At 41.5% G+C, this 18,933-nt stretch overlaps 2 pseudogenes; one reads left to right on the forward strand and one right to left on the reverse strand.

Moving 5' to 3' along the window:
* Positions 1 to 1,638: 1,638 nt before the first annotated feature.
* LOC149120578 (small ribosomal subunit protein eS25 pseudogene) lies at positions 1,639 to 2,041 on the reverse strand (annotated as a pseudogene).
* A 5,130-nt stretch (positions 2,042 to 7,171) lies between these two features.
* On the forward strand, positions 7,172 to 8,200 carry LOC103346832 (forkhead box protein D4-like 1; annotated as a pseudogene).
* The last annotated feature ends 10,733 nt before the right edge of the window (positions 8,201 to 18,933 follow it).

An 18,933-nucleotide genomic window follows, 5' to 3' on the forward strand; every position in this document is an offset into this window, starting at 1 on the left:
TGGTGGGGACTGCGGCTCACCTTTGCTTGAGCGTCGCCTGAGCAAAGGTGGTGGATTTGTCGCCCAAGTCCCAGGTGGCCCCGGGGGACCCCTGGCTTCCATGTCCCAGGCTGCACCCCCACCCTCCCCTTAGGCGGCAGTGACTCACTCTTACCATGGGAGACACAGCATCACTCACTCGGGTCCCCACTCATTTCATTGTGAACACAACTCCCGCCAGGGTGGGAGGCAGGACAGGGTAGATGGGAAGGACCAGTGAGAAGACAAGAAAATAACCAATAACCGTGCTAATAGCAATTACTTTTTAAAAGTAAGCCCGCCCACCATCCCCACTGTCCCCCCAAACAAACAAAAAAACTCAGTTCCTGTACTCCAGGGTGCTCTGTTCTGTCTCCCAAGGGCGGCAGGCCCGACTCTCCAGCCTCTAGGCACAGCCCCGGGGCAGAGCAGCGGCGGTGGCGGTGGCGAAGGGAGCACTGCTGGCAGCTCAGACTGGAGCCATGTCAAGAGAACACCGCCAGCCAACTGCGCCGCTCCATGCCCGCTGCGGAGAGCGCTAAGCCCAGCCACGCGTGCTGCGGTGCCCTGCCTGGGACCCATACTCTGGCTTGGCGCAGGCTGAGGCGGCAGGAAGGAGAAGGAAGAGGAGGAGAAATAGGGGGAGGTCTGTGCTGGGGGGAGGGAGCGGCCTGTCATCCCAGAACGCCCCGGAATAAAATTACTTCAGTGTCAGCATCTGCTTGCGAATCCCTTCCTCTACAGGCGCGCTTAAGCTCTCTGGAAAGAAGGCAGAGGGGACCAGAGTGCTAAAGCCACAGAGAGGGCACAGGGTCTGCAGCCACACAGCCTTGCTCCCCTCGCCCACCACCTGCGGCTGTGGAAGCAGGGGAGGCCTTAGGCCACCCCCTCCCAGGTCTGGCACAGTCACATTTCCTATATTTACACACTGTTTTAACAGCATGATACCTGCCACCCTGCCCGCCCTCTCTCCTACCCTTCATCCTTCTTTTCTTATAATTGTTACAATGACATATTTTCACTTTTCTCTAAATCACGAGCTCAACCCTCTACTAAGTACAAAATTCAACAAGTATTTAGAGAAAACATTGTTCCTCATGAGTCTAGCAAGGACTACAAACAATAATCATATCTCATGAACAATGTTGTTCATATAAATTAATTTTTATACTCCGTATATTATTTACCACAAATCAGGGAAAACATATATTTGTCTTTAAAGCTGGCTAATTTCACTAAACATAATGAGTTCCAACTGCATCATTTTTGTTAGGAAAAAGCAGGATTTCGTTCTTTTTATGGCTGAGTAGTATTCTGTTCGGTGGTGTGTATATAACATAAATTCTTTATCCACTCATAGATTGAAGGACATCTGAGTTGATTTAATATCTTACCTATTGTGAATTGAGCTGCTATAAACATGGTGGTAAAAATTACTTTCATATACTGATTTCATTTTCTTTTGATAAATTACCAGTAATGGGATAGATCTATTAGCAGGTTTTTGAGAAATCTCCATACGGACTTTCCACCAACATGTACATCCTCTCTACTATTTGTAATTTTTTGATTTCTGTATAAGAGCCATTCTAACTGGAGTGCAGTGAAATCTCATTATTTTTAATTTAATAAAGTTCTATTTTTCCAATTTTTCCAGTTCATTGGACCTGCAGGTACATCTCCACCCTTGGTATTACTGGTGTAAATTACTTGAGCTCAGTGCTTTGAAACCAATTGATAAACCCTTTACTCAGAAGCTCCTACAGCGCTGCCCTGGCCAGGGACCCCTGGATCTTCAGTCTTTCAGAGGCCACAGCAGGGTTTACGAGCTTGTAGTTGGGAACTTCCTAACAGAGCTTGTTATAAGTAGCTTTGTCAAATAAAATTGGGTTATTGAGCTTGTCCTGAACTTTACCTTTAGACCACTTCTTTTTGGCCTTGGCCTCCATTCTTGTTCATGGGGTCAGAACATTTCTTAACTGCCTTTCGGCACCTTCTTTTCCTTTTTGTCCTTGGGCAGCATGGAGAGGTGCTGAGAGCAGCAGCGATCACCTCAACTTTGCAGGTGTAGAAAAACAAAACAAAACAAAACAAAATCACCTCATTTAGATTTTATTTGCACTTCAATAATGGCTAGTGATCCTGAACATCTTTTCATGTATCTATTGGCCATTTGTATTTTATCCTTTAAAAATGCATGTTCATATCATTAGCCCATTTCTTTGCAGAACTGTTTGTTTTGTTGACTTTCTTCAGCTCTTTATAGATACTGGATATTAATCTTTTATTAGCTGAAGAGTTTGCAAATATGTTTTCCCATTCTGTGGATTGCCTTTGCACTTTGTTGAATGTTACCTTTGCCCTACATAAGCTTCTTAGTTTATGTAATCCCATTTGTCCATTTTTTCTCTTTATTGCCTGTGCTTTTGGGGTCTTATCCAAGAAATCTTGGCCTATGCCAGTGTCTTTCAGAGTTCTCTTTATTTTATTTTTATCTAGTCTGGAATTAAGGTATTGGGGCCTCGTAAAGTATTTGGTGAGATTTTCTTTTTAATTGTTTTGAATAGTATGACATGAATTGGGATTAGTTCTTTACAAGTCTTGTAGAATTCAGTAGAAAAGCTTTCTTGTCCCATGCTTTTCTTTGTTAGGAGGATTTTTATTATTGGCTCAATTGCCTTCTTGATAATTGGCCTGTCATATTTTCCATGTCTTCAATATTCAATTTTGGTAGATTGTATGTGTCCAGAAAACTACTTCCTATATATTTTCCAATTTGTTGATGTAAAATTGTTTGTAATAATTCCTGATGATTCTTTTTATGTCTGTGGTATCAGTTGTAACACCCCATTTTCAACTCTGATTTTATGATTTGTGACTTTATTTTGGTTGGTTGGAACCATGTCTCCTTTTAGAAACAATAATACTTGTTTGAAATATCCAGGCACCCTGGCCTTGTGTGCATGTCCATTAATTATAGTCACATCTTCCCATTGAATTGATCCTGTAATCATTACATAATGCCTTTCTTTGTGTATTTTAACAGAGTTTATCTCTTTTTATTTTTTGGTCTTTCTTTTTTTTTAACTTTTATTTAATGAATATAAATTTCCAAAGTACAGTTTATGGATTACAATGGCTTCCCCCCCCATAACTACCCTCCCACCCTCCTTTACCCAAAGGAAATGAAATTGGCAAACAAAAAAGCTATCTGCACCTTAATGTTTATTGCAGCTCAATTCACAATAGCCAAGACCTGGAACCAACCCAAATGCCCATCAACAGTAGACTGGATAAAGAAATTATGGGACATGTACTCTATAGAATACTATACAGCAGTCAAAAACAACGAAAATGAAACCCGGTCATTTGCAACAAGATGGAGGAATTTGGAAAACATTATGCTGAGTGAAATAAGCCAGTCCCAAAGGGACAAATATCATATGTTCTCCCTGAGTGGCGACAACTAACTGAGCACCAAAGGGGAAGCTTATTGAAGTGAAATGGACACTATGAGAAACAGTGACTTGATCAGCTCTTGTCCTGACGGTTGATGTACAATGTAATACTTTATCCATTTTAGTATTGTTTTTGTTCTAGTACGATTGGTTGAACTCTGTAATTAACACACAATTATTCTTAGGTGTTTAAATTTTAACTGAAAAGTGATCCCTGTTAGGAATTTGGAAAGCATTATGCTGAGTGAAATAAGCCAGTTCCAAAGGGACAAATACCATATGTTCTCCCTGATCGGCGAGTTTATCTTAAATTATATTTTGTCTGGCATTAGGATCATTGCTTCTGCTCATTTTTGCTTTCCATTACTATTGGATTTTTTCTATTTTTTTTTTTTACTTTCATTCTGTCTGTATATTTGTTGACGAGGTGTGTTTTTTTTGTATGCAACAAATAGATGGATCTTCTTTTTTAATGTTTTAAGCCAATCATGTTTTTGTAATCAAGATATTTATTTTTCTCTTTCTTGTTATTAATATAAAGAGAACAGATTCCATGCATTCCATAGGTAATTATCACTTAGGTACTGCCATTTTTCATAAATATCTTGATTATTTGTTTTGGATTTTCTTTGTACATTTACTAGGAGATTTTCTGCCTTCACATTATTTCTGTTGATGTATGTAGCACATACACAAGTATTATTTGTAGAACTGGATGAGTGGTTACAATGTCTTTCAATTTCTATTTATTTTGGAAGGTTTTTATTTAACCTTCATTTTCAATGAGAGCTTCACTGGGTACAGTATTTCGGGTTGACAGGTTTTTTTAAAATTTCTTTTAGAATTTGAACTATATATTTCTTTTTTATATTTATTTATTAATTTAAAAGTTGGAGTTACACAGAGAGAGAAGGAGAGGGAGAGAGAGAGACAGAGAGAGAGAGAGAGAGGTCTTCCATTCTCTGATTCACTCCTCAATTGGCTGCAACAGCTGGAGCTGCACCAATCTAAAGCCAGGAGCCAGGAGCTTCTTCTGACTCTCCCAAGTGGGTGCAGGGGCTCAAGGACTTGGGCCATCTTCTACTGCTTTCCCAGGCCACAGCAGAGAGCTGGATCAGAAGTGGAATAGCTGGGACTCGAACTGGCACCCTTATGGGATGCTGGTACGGCAGGTGGCAGCTTTACCTGCTACACCACAGTGCCAGCCCCTGAACTATATCTTTTTATTCTCTGCTACACTGTAGGGTTTCTGATGAGAAGTCAGCTGTCAATCATATTGGAGATCCTTTGATGGTAATCTGGTGTTTCTCTCATGTATGTTTTAGGATCTTTTGTTTAAGTTTTAATTTCTAAAGTTGTGGTTGAGTTCATTTCTGATCATGATTGGAAGTTTTATGTATTTCCTGTGTTTGGATATCCCTGTTTCTCCAAATCGGGCAAGTTTTCTGCTGGTATTTCACTGAATGGGTCTTATAATCCACTGTCTATATGCACACCTTCAGGAAATCCTTAGACATATATGCTTGGTTAGTTGATACTATATCATCAATCTCAATCACTATTTTCATTTTTTCTAATTTTCTTCTTCTTTTTCTTCTTATATTTCTCAGATATTTCAAGGATCTCTCTTCTGTATCTGGTAATTTTTTTCTGCCTCATTTAGTCTGACAATAAAGTTTTCTAGTGCATTTATTATTTGACATATTGAACAATTCCTTTCCAATATTTAATTTTGATTTCTCCTCAATATATCCACCTACAAGCAGAATTTCTCACACATGTCATGTAGGGATTTTTTTTAACTCCTGTAATGACTTCTCTGTGTCTTTGAGTGATGTTATGATCATTCTTTTGAATTCCTTTTCAGAAATTTCCTCAATCTCTTTGCCTTCACATTCCAATATTGGTGTGCTGTTTTCCTTCTTGTTCTTGTTTCTATTATTCATTTATTTTTAGGCATTTGTGGAAATAATTGTTGGTCTTCTCTGAGGGCTTTAATCTTTGAAATATGTTTCTGTGTCTTAGTCAACTGTCTGCTACATCCAGAAATGTGTGCTGAGTGGCACCAGTGTGCTCAGGACAGTGCCTGCTTCCATAAGCAAATGTGTTGAAATCTTTATTTCTTTGCTTTGGTGGTACTGCTCCATGTGGCCAGGGACACATGCAGAGGTTGTAGTGACACTGCAGTCCCCCTGGGAGAACCAGCATGACCTTGGCCCTCAGGTGAGGAGCTAGGTGCTTAGGTGGGTGGGAGTAGGCTTGAGGGTCAAGGGGTGATCTCTGGATTCTATTTCTTTCATTAATTTTTTGGGTAATAAATATTTATTTTATGAATTTAGGTTTCAGATAGTTCTTACTTTTCTGGGTTCTTGAGATGATTTGTTAGTTTTTTGTTTTTTTCTGAAAGTTTTTTCCTTATGTCTTGGTTCTTATTGCTATAAATTTCTGCTTATTTTTGCTTTTGTTTTACCCCAAAAGATTTGACATATTGCATTTTAATTTTTAATGTTCTTTCTTTATTTTAAGATGGAAATAATCTCATATACTTTATATACACAGTTTTAAGGCATAATGATAATTCCTACCATAATCTCCCTTCCTCCTTAATTCCTGCCCACTCTTCATATATATATACACACACACACATATATATGTTTTTACAATGACATGCTTTCAATTTTCCTTAAAATCACAAGCTTAATCCCCATCCAAATACAGATTTCAACAACTAGTAAGTTGAAAAACACTGTTCCTAAGGAGTATATATAAGGGCTATAAACAAGGACTAATCAAATTTCAAAATGTCAATTTCATACATATACCTTACTTTTTTGTACTCTGTATATTATTTAAAACAAATCAGGAAAAACATATATTTGTCTTTTTAGGACTGTCGTATTTTAGTGAACATAATGGCCTCCAGTTGCATCCATCTTGTTACAAAAGAGGATTTCATTAATTTCTATGCCTGAGTAGTATTCCATTGTGCATATATTGCATAATTTCTTTTTTTGTGTGTAGCATTTTTTTTCTTCTATGTAGCTAGGCATATTGTCAACACGTCTCCGTGAAAGATGGCAATCAGACACACCGACAAGAAATAAACATCCCGAAATTAAAATTGAACTTGTGTTAAGTGGCACAGAGGGCATAAGCATTTTGCACTTGGCTCCAAAGAAGTACTTGCAGCCGTGGGAAGTGAAGACGGGGCAAGGTGTTTTGCACTGGAGACTTCTTGGTTTCAACACCGGAACGAAATACTGCACTGGCGTTCGTAATTCCATGGGAAATGTGCAAATCAAAAGGCTATGGAAGCCACAACTGAAGGTGGGAAAAGAAAAGGCGAGACCTACATCCTTCAAACGTTGCCCTCACGTTGTCTTTAAAGGGTCTGCAGCTGATGCTCCAGTGATTTTTGCAAAAAACAAAAACAGCTTTTGCCCCCGCTGCGGGATTCAGACACGCACATCCGGTCCTGGCTATGCTGAGTGGTGTGCGCCCCGTCTGGGGGCAAGGAGAGCTGATCTGTGAGTCAGCTCCCCGCAGTCTCCAGGTGCTCCCTGCGGGGTCTGCAAGGGGGCAGCGGCTTGATCCTACTCAGAAGGCCGGCGAGGCCCCTTCTCCGATGGAAGGAGCGGCCAGCGAGATTAGTTTCGAGCCCTCTTCCTTCCGCGCACTGACAGTCCAGCAGCGCCATGGCTGCGGACAAGTGCTGGCCCAGCAGCGCGTTGTCGCTGGGAACTGAGCCGGCGGCGCTGAGAATTCTCTTCCTCCCGCTGCTGCTGCTGCTGAAAGGTCCACGCGGCCGCATTGGCTGCCTACATGTGCAACAAGCGGACAGCGCCAAGCTGCCCTACTCATACATCGTGCTTATCACCATGGCCGTCTTACTTAGCCTGCACAAGCGCCTCACTCTGGATGGCATCTGGGCCTTCATCAGCGGCCGCTTCCGCTACTACAGCTGCAAGTTCCCAGCCTGGCAGAACAGCATCCCCCACAACCTCTCCTTCAAGGATTGCTTCATCAAGATCCCCGTGAGCCAGGCCACTCAGACAAGGGCAACTATTGGAACCTGGACCCAGCCTCTCAGGACATGTTGGACAATGCAGCTTCCTGCACATTGTCGCATTTCAAGCGTCACCAGCTGCCCGCTGGGGCACACCAGCACCACCCCTTCCCCTTGCCTGCAGTGCCCACCACTCTGAATGGCCCACACCTGGGCCTCCTCCCTGGGACCCGGGGCCGCACCACCGCCTGTCCTGGGAGCTTTCCCCGCATGGTCCGTGGGAGCCGCCCATGTGCCCTGCTGCACCCGCATCACCTTCGCTACCTGCTGCTGTCTGCCCAGGCCTAAGTGGACCATCTGAGGAAGACTGGAGGCACAGACGTGGCAGCCCCCAATGCCTTGAGGGTGGTGCAAACCTCGCAGGGTTCCAGGCCTTGGAAGGAAAGCAAAGGCCCGGGGTCGCTATAGCAGGGGAGGATGCCCCTCCTTCAGCAACTACAGTATCCTGAAAGGGGTGAGGGGTTAGGGTACAGGGAGGGTGCCCAGCCTGCCGATGACCCCGTGGAGTTACTGTCACCTGCTGCAGTGCCAGTTGTGCCTGGTGCACAGGGGAATTCCCCTGGGGCTGCCACAGACCTCGTTGGTGCTTCGAACTTGGGGCCAACCTGTGAGAGGTCGCTGCAGTTGCCGCTGCTTTCCGTGCACTTTTGGGGGATAAGCGACCTTGCCTTGCTGCGCCCCCTGCAACAGAGGCGGCCCAGGCTGCTGTAGGAAATTCTGGCTTCCCTCTGCCTCCTTGTCATCCTGCTCGCCGTCTTCTTCATCTTTCTCCTCTCTCAGGACATCGCTCTCACCTTCCTCTCCATCAGAGCCCCGGAAGCTGTGCTGTGCCCTGGAACAAAGGCCCTCAGCGCAAGCCAAGTTCATGGAGAATCAGGTGCTGCTGACCCAGAGGCGGCGGCCATTCCTCTGGCTTAGACTGGACTGGCAACCTGGGACAGGTGTTCCAAGAGGCAGGAACGTTCGTCTTCTGCTTGTTTCTCCTTTTCGCCACCATCCAGACAAGATCCTCTTTGCCCTGTGGTGAGGCTTCTCTGTAGACACAGCGTGCAGGACTCCCCGGTTTATAGCACTGATTCCCCTTCCTCCAGAGGCGCCTCATCCTCCTGACCCCATGACACCATCCAATGGTGAAGGTCTCCTGTGCAAACTCCTCACCAGTAAGGGCCCCCCGCCCCTCATCCCACCCCTCACTATTGGCCAGGGGAAGGTGCTTCACCCCACTGGCTTAGTCTGTCCCTCCTGGTGCTGCTTTCTGATTACTCTTTGAAAGCTACACGGAATAAAGAGGAGGTAGGAGAACTGGATACTCAGTATGTCTGGTTCATCACGCACTGTCTAAGGTGGTTCTGCTCTCATTCAGAATGAGGAGGGCTGGAAGTATTTTTAGTGTTCTGACTCTATCCCCAGCTCCAGGGCAGTGTCAGGGGCTGTTGCGTTGTGCTCATTACTTTCCACCTCAGCTCCTGACATGCTCTCTCTCGCCCAGATTTCCTGAAAAGTACTAGCACCAAGTTATGGGAGTTCAAGGTGGAGAGAAGGCGGGAGGGTGAAAGTGGACTTCCTTGCCCCTTACAGCAGTGATTCTGGAATTTCTTTGAACAGTGAAACCACAGTAAGAAATACATTTTATAGACTGGTGCCATGCACCAGCACCCTGGGGTTCTAGACCCCATTGGGACGCTGGATTCTGTCCCGGTTGCCCCTCTTCCAGTCCAGCTCTCTGCTGTGGCCCAGGAGGGCAGTGGAGGATGACCCAAGTCCTTGCGTCCTGCACCCACATGGGAGACCAGGAGGAAGCATCTGGCTGCTGGCTTCAGATCAGCGCAGTGCCAGCCATAGCGGCCACTTGGGGGGTGAACCAATGAAAGGAAGACCTTTGTCTCTGTCTCTCTCTCTCTCACTGTCTAACTGCCTGTCAAAAAGAAAAAAAATACATTTTACGCCATAACCATGCAGATATAATTTCTTTATGCAGCTATCAGTTGACAGACATTTGGATTGATTCCATATAGAACCTATTGTGAGTTGAGCTGCTATAAACATGGGGATACAGACTTCTCTTTGATTTCTTCAATGATCTATTTTTATTCAAGGCTGGCGCCGCGGCTCACTAGGCTAATCCTCTGCCTTGCGGCGCTGGCACACAGGGTTCTAGTCCCGGTCAGGGCGCCAGATTCTGTCCTGGTTGCCCCTCTTCCAGGCCAGCTCTCTGCTGTGGCCAGGGAGTGCAGTGGAGGATGGCCCAAGTGCTTGGGCCCTGCACCCCATGGGAGACCAGGAGAAGTACCTGGCTCCTGCCATCGGGTCAGCGCGGTGCGCTAGCAGCAGCGCGCCGGCGGTGGCAGCCATTGGAGGGTGAACCAACGGCCAAAGGAAGACCTTTCTCTCTGTCTCTCTCTCTCACTGTCCACTCTACCTGTCAAAAAAAAAAAACCCAAAAACTATTTTTATTCAGTCATATGTAGTTTAGTCTCTACATATGTGTGTAATTATTCAACAACAGTTTTATTCCAGTGTGGTAGAAATCAACAAACAACAAATGCTGGTGAGAATATGGGGGAAAAGATGCCCTAATCCATTGTTTGTGGGAATGTAAACTTGTGCAGCCTCTGTGGAAGACAATATGGAGATAACTCAGAAATCTCAATATAGACATACTATGACCCACCAATCCCACTCCTGGAAATTTTCAAAAGTAACAAAATTAGCATACCTATATCCCCATGTTTACTTCAGCTCAATTCACAATAGCTAAGATATGGAATCAACCCAGTCGGCCATCAACTGAAGACTGGATGCAGAAAGTATGGTATATATACCCTATTGAATATTACACAGTGATAATAATAATAAATGCTGTCTTTTGCAACAAAATGGATGCGATTGGAAGCCATTATAGTTAGTGAAATAAGCGAGTCCCAAAAACTCGAATACCATATGTTCTTTTTGATTTCTGGTAACTAATAGAGTACCTAAAAGGTAATCTATAGGAGTGAAGTTGACACTTCGAGATGTGATGATTTTGAACAGCCCTTGTCTTGACTGTTAGGGAGCAGTGCTTTTTAATTTCTTCATACTATATTTTGAACTTTTTTACTTAGGGTACAGTTAATCTTATGAGTATGAAGTGAACTGAAAATAGACCTTTGTAACAAACAAGAATGGGAATAGGAAAGGAAGGAGGAAAAAGAATGGTAGTGCAGGGAAGAGGTAGAGTAGGGTGGGTGGAATCACTATGTTCCTAAATTTGTATATATGAAATGCATGAAGTTTGTATTATTTAAATCAAATTTAATAAATAAATAAACAAATCCTTGAAAATGAAATGATACACTAGGATTTTTATTTTTGTAAAATTTGCTTAGACAGATTTTCTTGTTATTCAACAATAAGAAACAAAATACATTTTATAATCATCCCCAATGGCTGTGTGGACTAAGGCCTCACCTCACTCTTTTTTTTTTGTATTTCTTTGTTGTTACTTTACCAGATGAAAGTGGAATGTTAAACTCTCCATGTAATATTATATGCTAACATGTCTTTCCTCTATTTCTGTTAATGTTTGCTATAAGTATTGGATATTTTGGAATTATGTGTATATTCATATATTATCATATCTTCTTGATAAATTGACCATTATTGATTGCATACTGATGTACTTTATATATATTTGTTTTTTGTCTCAATGTCTATTTTTATGTGAATATATTTACTCTTGCTTGCTTTGGTTTCCTTTTGCATTGTATATGTTTTTATATCCTTGTACCTTAAGCCAAATAATATGAACTTTATCTTCTTCAAAAACTTGAGATGTGCAGAACAGTACTGTTAACTACATGTATGTGCATTGCTATAGAATTGGCTTTAAGACTTTCATCTTTAGGACTGAAGTTCTATGCTCATTGATCCGTAACTCAAGCATATCTCCGTTTCCATTTACCCTGCTAAGCACCATTGCATTTTCTCTTTCTAAAGTTTGGTTATTTTAGGTACCTCATGTAGGAGGATGGATGCAGAATTTGGCCTTCTGTGACTCACTTATTTCCTTTAGCATAATATCATCAAGAATCAAACATATCTGTGTATTAACCAGACTTCCTTCTTTCCTAAGGCTAAACAATATCTCATTGCCTTTATGAATATTTTCTTTTTCCATTCATCCGCCAATGGAGGTTTGTATTATAGCCATCTCTTAACTATTGTGAATGAAACTCAGTAAGCAAGATAGAACTAAATCTCCTTTTCAGGTCTTGATTTTAATATTTTGGATAAATATAGAAAATAGGGTTTGCAGGACTATATGACCATTCTGGTATTATTTTTGCATAACATCTAAATTAATTCTTATAAAAATTTGACTATTTTACATTCCCTTCAGCAATGCCAACAGGGTTAATTTATTCACATCTCCTTTAGTACTTTGATTTTGTCCTTTCTAAAACATAATGGTCATCCTTATATGTGTGTGGTGGTATCTTAGTGCAGCTTTGATTATTTTCATATTTGCTATTGATATTGAGATTACTTTATATACTTGTGGCTATTTGTATGTCTTCTTAAGACAAATTGTCTAGTTAAGTCCTGATTCATCTTTAAATTGGCTCATTAGGCTTTGTGCTAATGAGTTGTAGGCATTCCTCATGATTTGTTTGCAATCCACTGATCACACATACTGGTTGCAAACATGTGTGCCCATTCAATAGGTCTCTTTTTCCTCTGTGCACTGTTTCATTTGTTATGCACCACCTCTTTTTTTTTTTTTTGACAGGCAGAGTGGACAGTGAGAGAGAGAGAGAGAGACAGAGAAAAAGGTCTTCCTTTGGCCGTTGGTTCACCCTCCAATGGCTGCCACCGCCGGCGCGCTGCTGCCAGCACACCGCGCTGATCCAATGGCAGGAGCCAGGTGCTTTTCCTGGTCTCCCATGGGGTGCAGGGCCCAAGCACTTGGGCCATCCTCCACTGCACTCCCTGGCCACAGCAGAGAGCTGGCCTGGAAGAGGGGCTACCAAGACAGAATCCGGCGCCCTGACCGGGACTAGAACCCTGTGTGCCAGCGCCTCAAGGCGGAGGATTAGCCTAGTGAGCTGTGGCGCTGGTCGCACCACCTATTTTAAGTTTTATTTAGTTCTAAATAAAAATTTAAAGTATACAGGACATGCATAAACCTAAGAATGCATCATTTTTATATTTCACCTATATAGTAAACATGAGAAACAAGAATAGCTAAATCAATTTTAAACAACAAAACAAAGCCAGAGGAATCACAATACCAGATTTCAAGGAATACTTTAGGGCAATTAAAATTAAAACAGCCTTATACTGGCACAAAATAGACATGTACACCAGTGGAACAGAATCGAAACTCCAGAACTCAATCCATGCATCAACAACCAACTAATCTTGGATATAGGAGCAAAAAGCGATCCCTGAGGCAAGCAAGGAAAGTCTCTTCAATAGTTGGTGCTGGAAAAATTGGATCTCTACATGCAGGAGCATGAAACAAGACCCCTACCTTACACCGTATATAAAAATCAACTCAAAATGGAGCACATCTACAACTGATACCATTAAATTACTCAATGAGAACATCAGTGAAACTTTCCAAGATGTTGGCATGGGCAAAGAGTTCTTGCAAAAGACCCCAGAAGCACAGACAATGAAATCTAAAACAGACAAATGTGATTACTTAAAGCTCAGATGCTTCTACATTGCATAGAAAACACTGACCAAAGTGAAGAGATAACTGATAGAATGCAGAAAATATTTGTGAACTATGAAACTGATAAAGGATTAATATCCAGAATATATAAAGATCTTTCATACAAAAACCAACAATTAATAATCATTGGCAAGGATGTGGGGGAAAAAGGAATCCTAATTCACTGTTGGTGGGAATGTAAACTAGTACAGAAAACTAGTTTCAGAAAGCTGAAAATGGATATATCACATGACCCAGCAATCCCACACCTGGGAATTTAACCAAGGGAAATGAAATCAGAATATGAAAGTGTTATCTATATCCCCATATTTATTGCATCTGAATTCCAAATAGCTAAGAAATAGAATCAATCTAGATATCCATCATACAATGATGACTGGATAAAGAAAGTGTTTTATATATATATATATATATACACATATATATGTATGTATGTATACTACTTTATATATAATATATAATATTTTATAAATGTACTAAATGGAATGCTACTCAGCATAAAAGAAGAATGAAATCCTGTCTTTTGCAACAAAATGAATGCAACTGGAAACCATTATACTCAGTGAAATAACCCAGTCCCAAAGAGAAAAATACTGTATGGTTTCCTTGATCTGTGGTAAACAATAGAGTACAAAAAATGTAATGTGTAGGAGTGAAATTGACATTTTGAGACTGAATGAGTGTTTCAGCCCTTATCTCTACTGTTGAGGAACAGTGTTTTTTCTTCTTATATTTGTTGAACTATTTACTTAGTGTAGAGTTAATCTTATGACTATAAAGTAAATTGAAAGTATATCATGGTAAAAATTAAGAAAGGGATGGAACTGGTACTGTGGCATTGTGGGTAAAGCTTCTGCCTGCAGTGCCAGCATCCCATATTGGCAATTGTTCGAGTCCCAGCTGCTCCACTTCATATCCAGCTCTCTGCTATGGCCTGGGAAAGCAGTGGGAGATGGCCCAAGTACTAGGCCCCTACAGCCACATGGACGATCCCAAGGAAGCTCCTGGCTCCTGGGTTTGGATCAATACATCTCCGTTGTGGCCATCTGGGGAGTGAGCCATCTGATGGAAGACACCTCTCTCTCTCTCTCTCTCTCTCTCTGCCTCTCCCTCTCTATAACTCTGCCTTTAAAATAAAATAAATAAATCTTTCTTAAAAAATTGAAGGAATAAGAGAGGAAGGAGGATAAATTGTGGGATCATGGGTGGAAGAGAAAGTACAGTGGGAAATATCACATTGTTCCTAAATCTTATATGTGAAATACATGAAATTTGCTTACCTTAAAAATAAATAAATAAATAAAAATAGCAGTAATGATACTTGAGTCTCATTCTGTTTTTAGACAATTTGTAATCCTATGGTTCTCTGCAGTGTAGATTATCAATATCTGTACTCTCCCATTCTCTCACTAATTTTTGCTTATAAGAAATCAGATTTTAGAAACTGAGCCAGAAGACAAAAGAGTGATTCTTTACATTTTGATTGTCATTTCTTATAGAATGTTTAAATATATTGGCATAGGAAAATTAGATAAACCTTTTCTGCCTCAGTTTCCTGTTTTTAAACTAGTGATAGCATTTTCTCCAAAATTAATCTAAGGGATAAAATGACATGAGGCAAGGCATTTAATTCCTTAACATAGATTTTACAAAATACTCACGAATGTTAGTTCTCTATTCTTGCTACCTGTTTATCTTTCAGGACTTGGTGAATTAAAGAATGCTGTAAAATGATTTACAAATAACCAAAAACATCAATAAAACACCAAGAGACTATTTTCATGCCTGGACACTAAACTACATCTTCTTCACCCCTATGAAAGCGGTAAGTCCTCGTACTCATTTATTATTTGATTCTTACAGGCAAAAACCCAGAGAGGCCTTCCATCTACAAACCAACAGGTAAGATTTTTCTGGAAGAAGGCAGAGTTTATGAAGGAGCCAGGGTATGATGGTCAGTTAGAAGCAGAGAGTGTAAATTTTAAAGATTTGGTTCAAGAAAAGAAGAATAACATCAAGCACACCTTTAGATTTTGGGAGGGAGGAGGAGGGAAAGGGTGTAAACAAAAGCAAATGCTGTAGTTTCCATTTTGTATCCACCAGGCTAATGCTGTGTTTTTTTTCTTTTTCTTTTCATTTATTCTAAATTTTTCTTAGTATGAAGAAAATAGGTCCCATGTATATCATAGGTACAGTTCTTTTTTTTTTTTTTTTGACAGGCAGAGTGGACAGTGAGAGAGAGAGACAGAGAGAAAGGTCTTCCTTTGCCACCCTCCAATGGCCACCGCAGCTGGCGCGCTGCGGCTGGCGCACCGTGCTGATCTGATGGCAGGAGCCAGGTACTTCTCCTGGTCTCCCATGGGGTGCAGGGCCCAAGCGCTTGGGCCATCCTCCACTGCACTCCCTGGCCACAGCAGAGAGCTGGCCTGGAAGAGGGGCAACCGGGACAGAATCTGGCGCCCTGACCGGTACTAGAACCTGGTGTGCCGGCGCCGCAAGGCGGAGGATTAGCCTAGTGAGCTGTGGCGCCAGCCGATAGGTACAGTTCTAAGAAGATAACAGTATATCCCCTTTCATCTCTCCCTCTATTCATTCCCCACTTCCTTCCATTTTTTTTAAATTCAAAATTCATAATTTAAATCCACTCTAAAAATCAGAATCTTAATTCACATTAGCAATAATATTCAACAAATAAAAAGTAACAAGAGCATAGTTCCACAGGGATATCAATAAGGGCTAAAAACAACAATCTTATCACAACATTCTGTTTCATTCCTATACATTTCTTTTGTGTGTTGATTATTGTAAAAGGTGTAACATACATACTTCTTTATGAGGAGATCAGTATTTCTTGCAACATTTGTTGAGAAGACAGTCCTTTTTCTAGGAATTGATTTCGATTCATTTGTCAAAGGTTAGTTATTTGTGGGTGTATAGATTAATTTATGAGGTTCCTATTCTGTTCCATTGGTCTACACGTTTATTTCCATGCCAGTACAAAGCTGTTCTGACTATAACTTGTTTTGTTTTGTTTGTTTTGTTTATTTGACAGGTAGATTTATAGACAGTGGGAGAGAAAGACAGAGAGAAAAGTCTCCCTTCCATTGGTTCACTCCCCAAATAGCCGTGACAGATGACGCTGTGCCGATCTGAAGCCAGGAGCCAGGTGCTTCCTCCTGGTCTCCCATGCGGGTGCAGAAGCCCAAGCACTTGGCCATCCTCCACTGCCCTCCTGGGCCACTGCAGAGAGCTGGACTGGAAGAGGAGCAACTGTGACTAGAATCCAGTGCCCATATGGGATGCTGGTGCCATAGGCGGAGGATTAACCAAGTGAGCCACGGCGCCGGCCCCATAACATTTGATTTGATTATATCTGTCCTGTGGTATATCTTGAACTCTGATATTGTGATGCCCAAAGCTTTTGTGGCTTAAGGTTTTGTGGTTTAAGATTGCTTTAACTCTTCAGGGTCTCTTCTCTTTCCATATCAATTTTAACATTGTTTTCAAGATCTGAAAAGAATATATTTGGTATTTTGATTAGGATTGTATTAAATCTGTAAATTATTTTTGTGGTATCAATACTTTGATGACATTAACTGCTTCTCTATGTTTTGAGTAATCTTACAATTAATCTTTTGGATTCCTTTTCAGGCATTTCCTCAACCTCATCTTCACAGTTTAATATTGAAGCATTATCATGTTCTTCTTGGGGAGTCATATTTTCTTCCTTGTGCATGTTTCCTGTGTTTCTTTGCTTATTTTACACAGCAGGAGAAACGCATGTTGATATTTGTTCTGAAGTGTTTGTTCTTGGGAATGTACTTCTAGGTACAAAGGGATGTTTTCATCACCTTCAGAGGATATCCAGAGATGTGTGCTGGGTGGGGTCAGAGAGCTCTGTTAAGTCTGGGCAAAAGTCCAGAGTGACACCCAAATTATGCGTGGTAGCTCTCCTCTGTAGGCTAAAAAAGCAACAGCTCTATATATCATGCATTTAGCTTAGCAATTAAGAGGCTTGCATGCTGTGGGATTAATTCCTCACCCCAGACCCTGACACCAGATTCCTGAAAATGCACACCCTGTGGGGCACAGTGATTGCTGAAGTTACTTTCTTTCTGCTATTCACGTGTGAGAACTGGATTGAGTTCTGCTCCCCAGCTTTGGGTCAACATAAGCCTGGTTGTTACAAGCATTTTGAGAGTGAACCAGCCAATGGGAGCTCTTTTACTGTCTCTCTTTCCTACTCTCTCTCTCTCTCTCTCTCTCTCCCCTCTTCTCTACCTACACTCATATTTCTCTGTAATCATCACTCTCAAAAATAGATTTTTTAAAATAAAAAATACAAATATTACCACTTTGAATCAGAAGGTTAGGGATTACTAACCCAAGGCAGAGATTTGATGCTGTTCAGTGGAGTAAAGATTTGCCAGAGGTGGAATTATGGCAAAGAGGAGATTTGTGGGTGTGACAGAAACAGAATTTGTTAGTTCATAAGATTCCATTTCTTTACAACCCAGTGTGTGAAATGAGCAACACTGTGAGTGCATTGGAGATGACTGTGTGAGTACGTAGGATGCCCTGCCTTGGAAGCCTAGAAGTTCAAATCTGAGGAAGTGCCCATGAGCAGGTCAGCGAATTTCTCAGCTCATTATGCTGCTAAAAATGGATGTATACATTCAGTCCTCCAGAAATGGATCCGCTCAGTTAGGTGGTTGTCAGGGGAAAGGAAAGCATCATTCAGGTCCCAGTGCAGGGGCTGTAGCCCAGGATATTCTCCCATGAGGAAATATCACTTTTCCTGAGTGAGCTTTGTGAATGAAACATTTTCTTAATTCATACAGGAGTACTGCTGCATTTTACTGAGATCCTGACACCACTGGGAAACAAGTGCGGAGCCCAGCTGGTGTCTCCCAAAGCAGTGGGGATACCTTGAGTGATCTGTTTTGGTTTCTCCTTATTTCAAAGGGAGGGTTGCTGTTTTGCTTCTATCTATTGGCAAGGACTTTGAGCAAGGCAACCCTAGAAACACATAGCTTAGGGAAAGGAGTCCACACATGGGAAATTGTGGAAACCAGCTGCTCCTAATGAGGGAATTTTAGTTTTCCTTATGTGAATCTTGCTCCCGGTGATCCCAAAGATCAGGCTACCCTGCTTTTATCAGTGATGCGACTGTTATGAGCCTGATGGGAAAAGAGCTGATGTCACCCCTTCCCTATAACCACAGCATGGGGCCTCATCTCACACGGACTCACATGGGAGACTCACCTGGGTGAGTGTCTGTTTCTATGATTTCTCACAAGGAGAGCACCAGGCAGTGGTGGGAAGAAGCAGGATTCATTTATTAGAAGAATCCTCAGCTCAAACTTTCAATCTTAGTTCTTATATATCATAACTATTCACAGTAAATGTATTCAGAAATACACATATAAGATTCATTAGTTGTGTCAGCCATTAATTTAAAATATATTGGATTATGAAATTTTTGACGTATCTGGGTTGGAATTTTACTTGCTTTTTATTAATTTAATTTTTATTCACCTAGTACCACATCAACTCTGAACTAATTCACAATGTGATAGAAATATTTGTTCTTTAAAATGTATAGCTCCCTGTGAAATATTTCATATTTCTCTGAGAATTTTAACCCAACTTATTGTAAAATGTGAGTT

The sequence above is a fragment of the Oryctolagus cuniculus genome, chromosome 19 (assembly GCF_051225735.1).
Source record: "Oryctolagus cuniculus isolate XC-2025 breed Fujian yellow rabbit chromosome 19, ASM5122573v1, whole genome shotgun sequence".
Lineage (NCBI taxonomy): Eukaryota > Metazoa > Chordata > Mammalia > Lagomorpha > Leporidae > Oryctolagus > Oryctolagus cuniculus.